This window comes from Phoca vitulina, unplaced genomic scaffold, assembly GCF_004348235.1.
Source record: "Phoca vitulina isolate PV1807 unplaced genomic scaffold, GSC_HSeal_1.0 scaffold35, whole genome shotgun sequence".
Lineage (NCBI taxonomy): Eukaryota > Metazoa > Chordata > Mammalia > Carnivora > Phocidae > Phoca > Phoca vitulina.
The window spans coordinates 207,942-217,114 of record NW_022589738.1 but is presented as its reverse complement, the minus strand read 5'-3'; the positions used below and the strand labels follow the sequence as shown (position 1 = coordinate 217,114).

The window sequence follows — 9,173 nt, the reverse complement described above, 5'->3', positions numbered from 1 at the left end:
CTGACTGCCATAGTCCACCCTCTGGGCCCCAATGTCTCATGTTCCTACTTTATGTAAAATTCATTCACCCTCTCCCCAGATCCCAAAACATCTTATCCCACTACAGCATCAGCTCAAAATCCAAGCCTCATCATCTAAATCCCTAAGTCTAGCTGCAGATGACGAGGCTCTTGGGAGGAAGTTTATTAAGCATACCAGTTGGGCAGAGTAAATCTCTATTTGTGGACCTATGAAGCAAGGAGCTAGGTCATCTGTCCTCACACATCCCATGTACAATGGCAGGATAGGAATAGGATCACATCTGTAGACACTGTTGTTCAGAAACAGGCAAATGGGAAGTACAAGAGAGTGGATAGTAGCACTTCTGAAATACCACTGAGCAACTATTGTCAGTTCCTTGATTAGATTTCAAAGCCTCAGCATAATTCCCCAGGCTCTCACCTCCATCTCGGGGTTCTTGTATCCATCCTCTGAGTCATCCTTCTTTTTTATTTTTTTAAGTAATCTCTACCCCCAACATGGGGCTCTAACTCATGACCCCGAGGATCAAGAGTCATATACTCTACCGACTGAACCAGCCAGGTGCCCCTCACCTTTCCTTTTTTTTTTCCTTTATGGAAGATAGCATTTGTATTTGGAGTTAACCATGATCAAATGCACAGAGGCAGGTACTTGTAACACCTACCTTGCCTCTCCCAGTGGAAACTTGATTTCTAGTTTATCCAGGATTCAAGAGTAACTGTGAAGAGCCCTCCTACATCCTATACTTTAGTCTCTCAACACTGAGACAGACACAGCATCTGAGGGTCTCCCACAGCCTTGCCTCACCCACCACATAGCTAAGCCTCAACTTCCTTTCCACTGAAAAGCTGCTTTCCCAAGTGTCCAAACGGACACTTACCTGCTCTCACCTGGACTTGCAACTTCCCATCGTCTTCTAGGACGCTGACACCTCATAGCTTCCAGCCGGCCTGAGACACAAAGTCCCGAGCAACCTCAGGGCTACCTAATTTAAGTTTTAATTATTTCCCCTGCATTCTTGGATACGTTAAGCAAATTCACATATGCATCTTTTAATTTTACAGAGTGACGGACTGAAAGTATTAGGAAAGCCACAAGTCAACTATCTCTGAAGCCCAACAACTTTCCAAAGAAACACCTACCCAGTGCAGTGATAGCCTGTTCCAGATCATAAAATAAGAGGGAAGAGTTGCCAAATTTCTTTTGAAATTACGTATCTCTTACTCTTAAACCTGACACACAGCAATAAAATAGTTCTGGTCCAAGAAGGCGCTGTATGAAGACCCTGAACTCACCTCCTCCATGGAGATACCAAAGCTACACCTATTTATAGAACAATTCCTTCTAAAGCAGAATGAAGGGCTTCTGAACAGCTTCTGCACAACAAAAGACAGACCATGAAAAGAATGGCAAGAGAGATGAAAAGACGGTAGTCTATTCTGTGTGTGTGTGTGTGTGTGTGTGTGTGTGTGTGGTGAAGGGAAGGGGCACTGTAGTGGGGAGGGGAGGGACACCATGAAACTACGGTATTATGTAGTATCTGGATGTGGAGAAGGGAAGGGAGAAGATACTGTTTGTGTGATTGGGAGGGAGGTAAGGAAAGTTTGTTGGGGGAGAACGGACAGTGGACTGTGGGTGAGCAGAAAAAGAAGGGAAGGGACAGTGTGGAGAAGGGAGGAAATAGTGTAGAATTTGTGTGTAGAGAAGAGAATGGATAGGGTGGTGTGTGTGTGCAGAAGGAAAGGGGAGAGAAAGGAATAAACAAACAGTTTGGAGGGGGCAGGGAGGAAGGGATGCTGTAGTTCAGGTGAGTAAAGAACGGAAGGGAAAAATAGGAAAGTAGAGTAGTGTCGTGTGGAAGAGGGAAGGGAAGGCAAGCAAGAGTATAGCATGTGTGCATGGAGAAAAAAAGGAGGAGGTAGAACACGAGAGGGAAGGAATAGTGTAGTGTGTGTGTGGAGAAGGACTGGCATAGTGTCATGTGTATATGGGGACAGGAAAACTAGGGAAAGTGTGGCATCATGTGTGTTTGGAGAATGGAAGGGAAAGGAAGCAATGGTGCGATGTGTGTGTGGGGGGGTGTGGAGATAGATGAGCGAGAGGATAGTGTGTGTGTGTAGGAAAAAAGGAAGGTAAAGGAGGGGATAATGTACCGTGTGGACATGGGAAGAGAGGCAAGGGACAGTGTGGAAGAGGGAAGGGACAAATGGGAAAGGATTGATTGTGGTGTGTGTGTGTGTGTGTATGTGTGAGAGAGGATGGAACAGGGTAGTGTGGGTGAAGAGGAAAAGGAAGAGAAGATAGGAAGGGATTCTACTAGATTCTACTGTGTATGTGTCGAGATGGGAAGAGAATAAAAAGGAAAGTGTAATGTGTGTAAGTAGAGGAAGGAAGGAGGGGAGGAAGTCTGTGGCGAGAAGGGAAAGGGCAGTGCGTGCATGCTGTGTGTGCAGAAAGGGGCGCGTGTACCGTGGGTAAAGTAAGGGTAGGAATACTGTAGTGGTGTGTGTGTGTGTGCGTGCGTGTGCATGCACGCCGAAGGGATGGGAATGGAAGGCGGGAGAAGGGAAAGGAGTGTGTAGTGGTGTCTGTGTGGGCGAAGGGAATCCTGAGACTGTGGTCTTCAACCACAAACTCAAAAAACTAAAGAAACCAGCCAACCCTTGCTAAAAGTCCCTTTTGCTCTCTCTTCCTCACTTCTGAAAGCCTTGTCAGATTGGTATGGGAAGGAACTGTGGACATTCTAAGTAAGTGACCTTTCTCAAACCTCCAGGACTTTACTCTTTCTGGTCTCCCCGTGGGCTCTCAGGCCCCACGGGATCTCAGAGCATGGAGGCTCTCTCTCTGTCTGGCACCTGGTGGTACTCGGGGTACTTTTCCTGCACCAAATCTCTGGTCATGAGCTTCCTGGGCTCCCACAGATGAAATGCTTCCTCCCGGCCTGCATCGCCATTAATATTCAGGAATTCTGAGATCTCCTCAGCGGAGCAGTTGCCCTTCATGAAGGTCACACCCAGGAGAGTCATCTGGAGCCCAGTCTCGGGCAATTGCTGCCACCATTCAAGCTGCCATCGCTAGTGATGTCCAGTTTGCTGATAAGGCCATAGAAATGCTCGGTAGAGTACACTTCTTTGAAGTTAAGGCAAAAGACTAGCTCCCAAGTGTTCAGAGGCATTCCAGAAGGTCACAAGGAAGAGCTCCTTGTATTCTTTTCAGCATGTCTGCCTTCGTAATGAGTGTTCATTTTATATTTGAGCAAAAAGAACTGTACCAACAAAGTCACCTTCTTGATGACAAAGTCTCAGCATGAATATCTACCAGTTACGTGTGTCTGTGAGTATGCGTGCATATCTATATACAAAAGTTTGCTGGAAAAAAAAAAACTAGCCTTACTAAGTGTGATTTACTGTGATGTTTGCTAATAATTCTAACCCATACACTATATTAAAATAATAATAAAGGCCGTACTTACCTCTGAGGAGGTTTCAGATGTGCTGTCCTTATGCGAACCCATGGATACGGATAGCCGTGGTCTCTGGCGCCCTCTGAGAGTCACACAATGAAGCAGTAGAAACTGTCCCAAGACACACTGGGAAGATACAGGGGCAGAATTTTAAAATTCTTCCTCCACTGATGATGTCCTATGCATTTATTGCAGGCTACACAACCACCCCAACTTTAAGGCACACAGCTCACCTCCACCACATGCTGGGGGGAAAATACTTACCAATCACCTATCTGAGCTAAGATTTGTGTTTTGTTTTCTTTGGCATATAGCTAAAGACACTTTTATCACATGCATATCATTCCCCACCCCACCACCCCAAAAGAGTTCTCTTCTCTATATTTAACAGCAAGAAACCATCTAATTAGAAAATGAGCATAAGGCTTGAGCACACAGTTCACCAGAGAGGACATATGGATAGTAAATAAGGAGATGACAAAATATTCACGTCATTATCCATTAGTATAATGTAATTTTAAGCCACAACAACATACTGCCACTTACCTACTAGGATAGGTAAAGTAGAAATTACTGAAAATAGCAAGTGCTGATGTGGGTATTGAACAAGTAGATCTGACATTCATTGATGGTGAGAGTGTAACATGGTCCAGGATCTCTGGAAATCAACTTGCTCGTTTCTTACAAAATTAAACATATGACGGAACAAGCCCCTTCTGAAAATTTACCCTAGAGAAATGAAAATAGATGTTCACACAAAATACCATACACAAATGTACATAACAACTGTATTATTTGTAATAGCCCCAAACCAAACCAGAGGTAGCACCAATCTCCTTCAGTGGATAAATGGATAAACTGTTGTACTGGGAATACTATTCAGCAATCAAAAGGGATATACTATTTATCCTCACAACTTGGATGGATCCCAAGTGTATTAGGCCTACTGAAAAAGCCCATTTCATAAAACTATGTAATTATTTTTAATGCCATTTGTATAACATTTTCAGAAAAGAAAAATTATACTAATAGGGAATAGATCCGTGGCTGCCAAGGATTACATTTGCTGTGATTGTAATAAAGAAGGAACACTAAAAATAGAACTACCCTATGATCCAGTAATCACGCTACTGGGTATTTACCAAAATATACAAATAATACAGTAATTCAAATATGATATATGCACTCCGATGTTCACGCCAGCATTATTTACAACAGCCACACTATGGAAGCAGCCCAAGTGTCCACTGATTGTTGAGTGGATAAAGAAGATGTGGTGTATGTATATATATATACATGCATACATACAATGGAATAATATTCAGTCATCAAAAAGGAATGAAATCTTGCCATTTGTAATGACGTGAATGGAGCTAGAGTATAATGCTAAATGAAATAAATCAAGGAAAGACAAATACCTTATGATCTCACTCATGGGGAATTTAGAAACAAATGAGCAAGGGGGGAAAAAAGACAAACCAAGAAACAGACTCTGAACTATAGAGAAGAAACTGATGGTTACCAGAGGGGAGCTGAGTGGGGAATGGGTGAAATAGGGGATGGGGATTAAAGAGTACACTTATGATGAAAAAAAAACCCCAAACGAGAAGGAACATAGGGAGTTTCTTTGGGGTTTGGGGAAATTTCTGTGTCTGTATTCTGGTAGAATTCATACAGATTTATACATGGGATAAAAATGTCTTTACCTATATACCAAAGAAAACAAAACATAACAAAAAGCACTGATTGCCTGTCTACTTGAGTCTGGTGAAATCCAGATTTGATTGCAGTTAAATACAATTCTACCAATGTCAATCTATGAGTTCTGGTAAATGAACTATCACAATGTAAACAGATTTGTTTGGCTGAACTGGTTGTAAGAGCCACGGGAACTCTCTGCACTATTTTTACAATTTCTATGTAAGTAAGTATACAATTATTTCAAAATGAAAGATTTTAAATAGGGAGGCTGTAACTTGCACAATTATTAGTGTTTGTGCACAATTATCCAGTTTTCTGTCCTAGGACACAATTTCTGGGGTCTAACTGCAGTTTACGGAGCCAAATGATAATACGCTTCTGATAGATGCAGTGATTGCAAATAAAATGCAGAGCTATACAAAGATAGTGGGATATGAGACCTACTTATGCAAATGTGGAAGGAGAGGCAAGGAGTAATCTGTGTTATGATTGGTGGAAAAGATAAAGCAGCAGTCACAAATAAAAGGGGAAAACCTGCTAAAGGGAGACTATACAACTTCTATTAAATTTCTAATACAGGGAAATAAACCTTATTTCCTGTCCCCTTCACTGTACATTACTCTCACTCAGTTGCCACTTAGGCAATAAACGCAACTTTTTTAGAAACACAAATCCTCCCCACACTACACAGTGAGTAGTGATTTACATTGTGCTACAGTTCATGTGATAACCTGGAGATGGCTAGTACAGATTTTTTTTTTCAAGTACATCCAGTCTAGTTTATTATAACCATAAAGATACAGCTCTGGACTCCATGTATCCCTGTCATCCGTGGTTATTTTAATAAACAGTCCCATCGTCACAGATTCTCCAGCCACCCTACAAATGTCTGCATTCTGAGTCAACCTCTTACCCTAGGAAATAGCTGGTGGCAATAGAGGCCACCAAATGCAGCCATAGGACACCTGGCCTCTGGTGTGCCAGGAGCTCGGGAACCATGGAGGACAGCCCGAGTTGCAGACACCATCCAGATCATTTTTTCCAGACATGTCCACACTCCGCCCTTTATCTGTAGAATCACTGAGGCAACTGGCCTAAGCATATCCCCCCCTCAATTTCCACCTCCCTGCAGTGGTAGGCCCCTCCCACTGCTCACTGGTACTCTTGGCCCATCTCAGCTGTCATCACTTAGCAAACCTGCCCTGCCTGCGACACTGGTGGGGATGCAGTGAGCCCCACAGCAGCCAAGAGCTATAGCCCTGCCAGGATCCAGCATGCAGCATCGCCACCTGATGCGGGAAAGCCATCTGTGGTCTGCCTGACTTTGGGCAAGGAGCTTTCAGAGGCAGGGTGGGGTGTCTGGCACACCTCTAGTCCTTTCATCCAGTAGACCTGCCCACTGAGACCACCTCACAACTTCAGCTGGTGGTGGCAATTTGGAGATTTGCCAAGCCTATTAACAGTTCCTGGACCCTCTACCCACATTCCCAGCTCTTCTCCTTACGGTTCTTTGTCCGCTTTATGCTCAACCCTCGATCCAGAAGGTGACCACCAACCTGCCCTGGGCTCTTCTAGATGAGGTTTTACATGTGGTCTCTCGCTCATGGGCTCTGGCAATTGCTCTGACCTCCAAACTTCACTAGCTCAGGGTGTCCTGCCTGGCTCCACTGCTCAGCAACTGATCCTTCTGTCAAGTCCTTGCTTTTACAAGTAAAGGAGGAATGTCTTTCAAAATAATTAAAGTATGCCGAGAAAAATCCAGGCACTCAAGACATTAATGCAGAAATCCCACTCTACAGGGGTAAGGGATTCATTGAATTTATATTCAACCTGTTTGGAAAAAAGGAAATAAAAAGTAAAACAATATGGAGACCATCTTTCACCCCAAAGTTTGACCATGATTTCGAAGTATGATGAATAAAACGCCTAGGAGGATGTAAGGCATTCACACACATTAACTGGACAGACTATGAAGTGGTATAGCATTTTTGGAACAGAAGGTCAATACTTGTAAAAATTCCATCTTCACACTCACCCGCTTTAATCAGGCTTGCACTTTGCTACATCTTTCCTATGAGAGCGCAGGCACATTTGCCCAAGATTTCATGTTCAAAGATGTTGATTTCAGTCCTGTTAATCATAGCAACAAATGGGAAACAATTTATATGTCCATTAGGAGGAGAATGGTTAAATTAATTATTGCACAAACATAAGTAGGATGATCCTTACCTGGTCTTTCTTTTGGGGGGAGGGCTTGGAACTAGATGATTGGAGTTTCCAACAATACATGCTTAACGTCTCTGTGTAATCAAGACTTGCAATGCCCTGATTGCTCCTATCTTCTTCCTGACGAGGTCTCCTTCAATAGGCCAAAAGGTCTATGAAAAGATGCTCAACATCATTAATTATGAGGGAAATGCAAATCAAAACCATAATGAAATATCACCCCATATCAGTTAGGATGGTTATTATATAAAAAAAAGTATTGGCAAGAATGTGGAGAAATTGAACCCTTGCACACTGTTAGTAGGAATGTAAAATGGTGCAGCCACTACAGAAAACAGCATGGAAGTTCCTCAAAATATTAAAAATAGAACTACCATATGATCCAGCAATCTCATTCCTGGGTATAAATACTCAAAAGAATGGAATTCAGGATCTCAAAGAGATACCTGCATTTTTACCCTCCTTGTAGTACTATTTACAATAATTGCCAAGTTATGGAAAGAACCTAAATGTCCACTGAAGAGAAATGGATAAAGAAAATGTGATATATATATATATATATATATATATATATATATATTTCTATATATCTTTAAGATTTATTTATTTTAGAGAGAGCATGTTCGGAAGTCGGGGAAGGGGCAAAGGAAGAGAGAATCTCAGGCAGACCCGCGCTGAGCACAGAGCCCCATGCAGGGCTCAATCCCACAACCCCAAGGATCATGACCTGAGTCAAAACCAAGAGCCAGACACTTTACCGACTGAGTCACCCAGGTGCCCCATATGTTTTAGTAAATATATACACATTCACACACACACACAGTTGATAAAGGAAATTTTCAACTTGTCTTGTTTGTGGGCCCTGCTCCTAGGCTCCCTCAGAAGCTTTACTTTAACATTCACCAAGGTCAAAATGACTCAGCAAAACCTTGAAACATGAGCTCTATTTCTGCCTTGAGCGCACTGTACATCTGCTTCACTAAAACAATGAGGAAAGGAACACTCCAAACATAAAGGTAAAGAAAAAAAACCTCCCTGGCTCCCATAAGATGAAAGTCATACAAGCCTTGCACATACTAAAAACATAAGATAAAGTCTATAACTTTCTGTAATGTCCTTTGTCGTGATGATTTCTAACTCTTTATGTAAAAAAAACCATATCTAACCCTGCACCAAACGTTCTTTCCCTGAAGTGCTCTCTTCTTTTTGAAGATTGTGTATCCAGGGCAGCTGTCCCAACTTGGGCTTGAATAAAACTCTTTTCCTTTCCCTTTAAAATTAAAAAGATAAAAAGATTTGTTCATTTTGGGTCAACACAGTAAGACTATTATTCTGCCTTAAAAGCGGAAATCCTGCCATTTGCGACAGCATGGGTAAGCCTGAAGGACACTATGCTAAGTGAAATGAGCCAGTGACAGGAGGACAACTGCTGCGTGGTTCTACTTACATGGGGCACCGAAAGTCATCCTACTTGTAGAATCAGAAAATAGAACTGTGGTTACCAGGGGCTGGAACACGGGGAGTTGTTCCATTGATAGAAAGTTTCAGGTATGCAGGATGAATTAATTCTAGAGATCTGCTGTACAACATTGGGCCTACAGTTAACAGTAATCTATTACACACAATTTTCTTGAGGGATTTCATGTGACGTGTTTTTAGAAAAACAACCAAAGGGACACAAGGAAACTTTTGGAGGTGATGGATGTGTCTGTTACCTTGATCGTGACGATGATTCCACAGATGTATACATATGTCCAAACTC

General features: G+C 42.5%; 1 non-coding gene across 1 annotated transcript; it reads left to right on the top strand.

Moving 5' to 3' along the window:
- The first annotated feature begins 7,392 nt into the window (after positions 1-7,392).
- Positions 7,393-7,529, top strand: LOC116646210. The gene has a single exon (XR_004302102.1). It is a non-coding gene; the product is annotated as a U8 small nucleolar RNA (small nucleolar RNA).
- Positions 7,530-9,173: the final 1,644 nt, after the last annotated feature.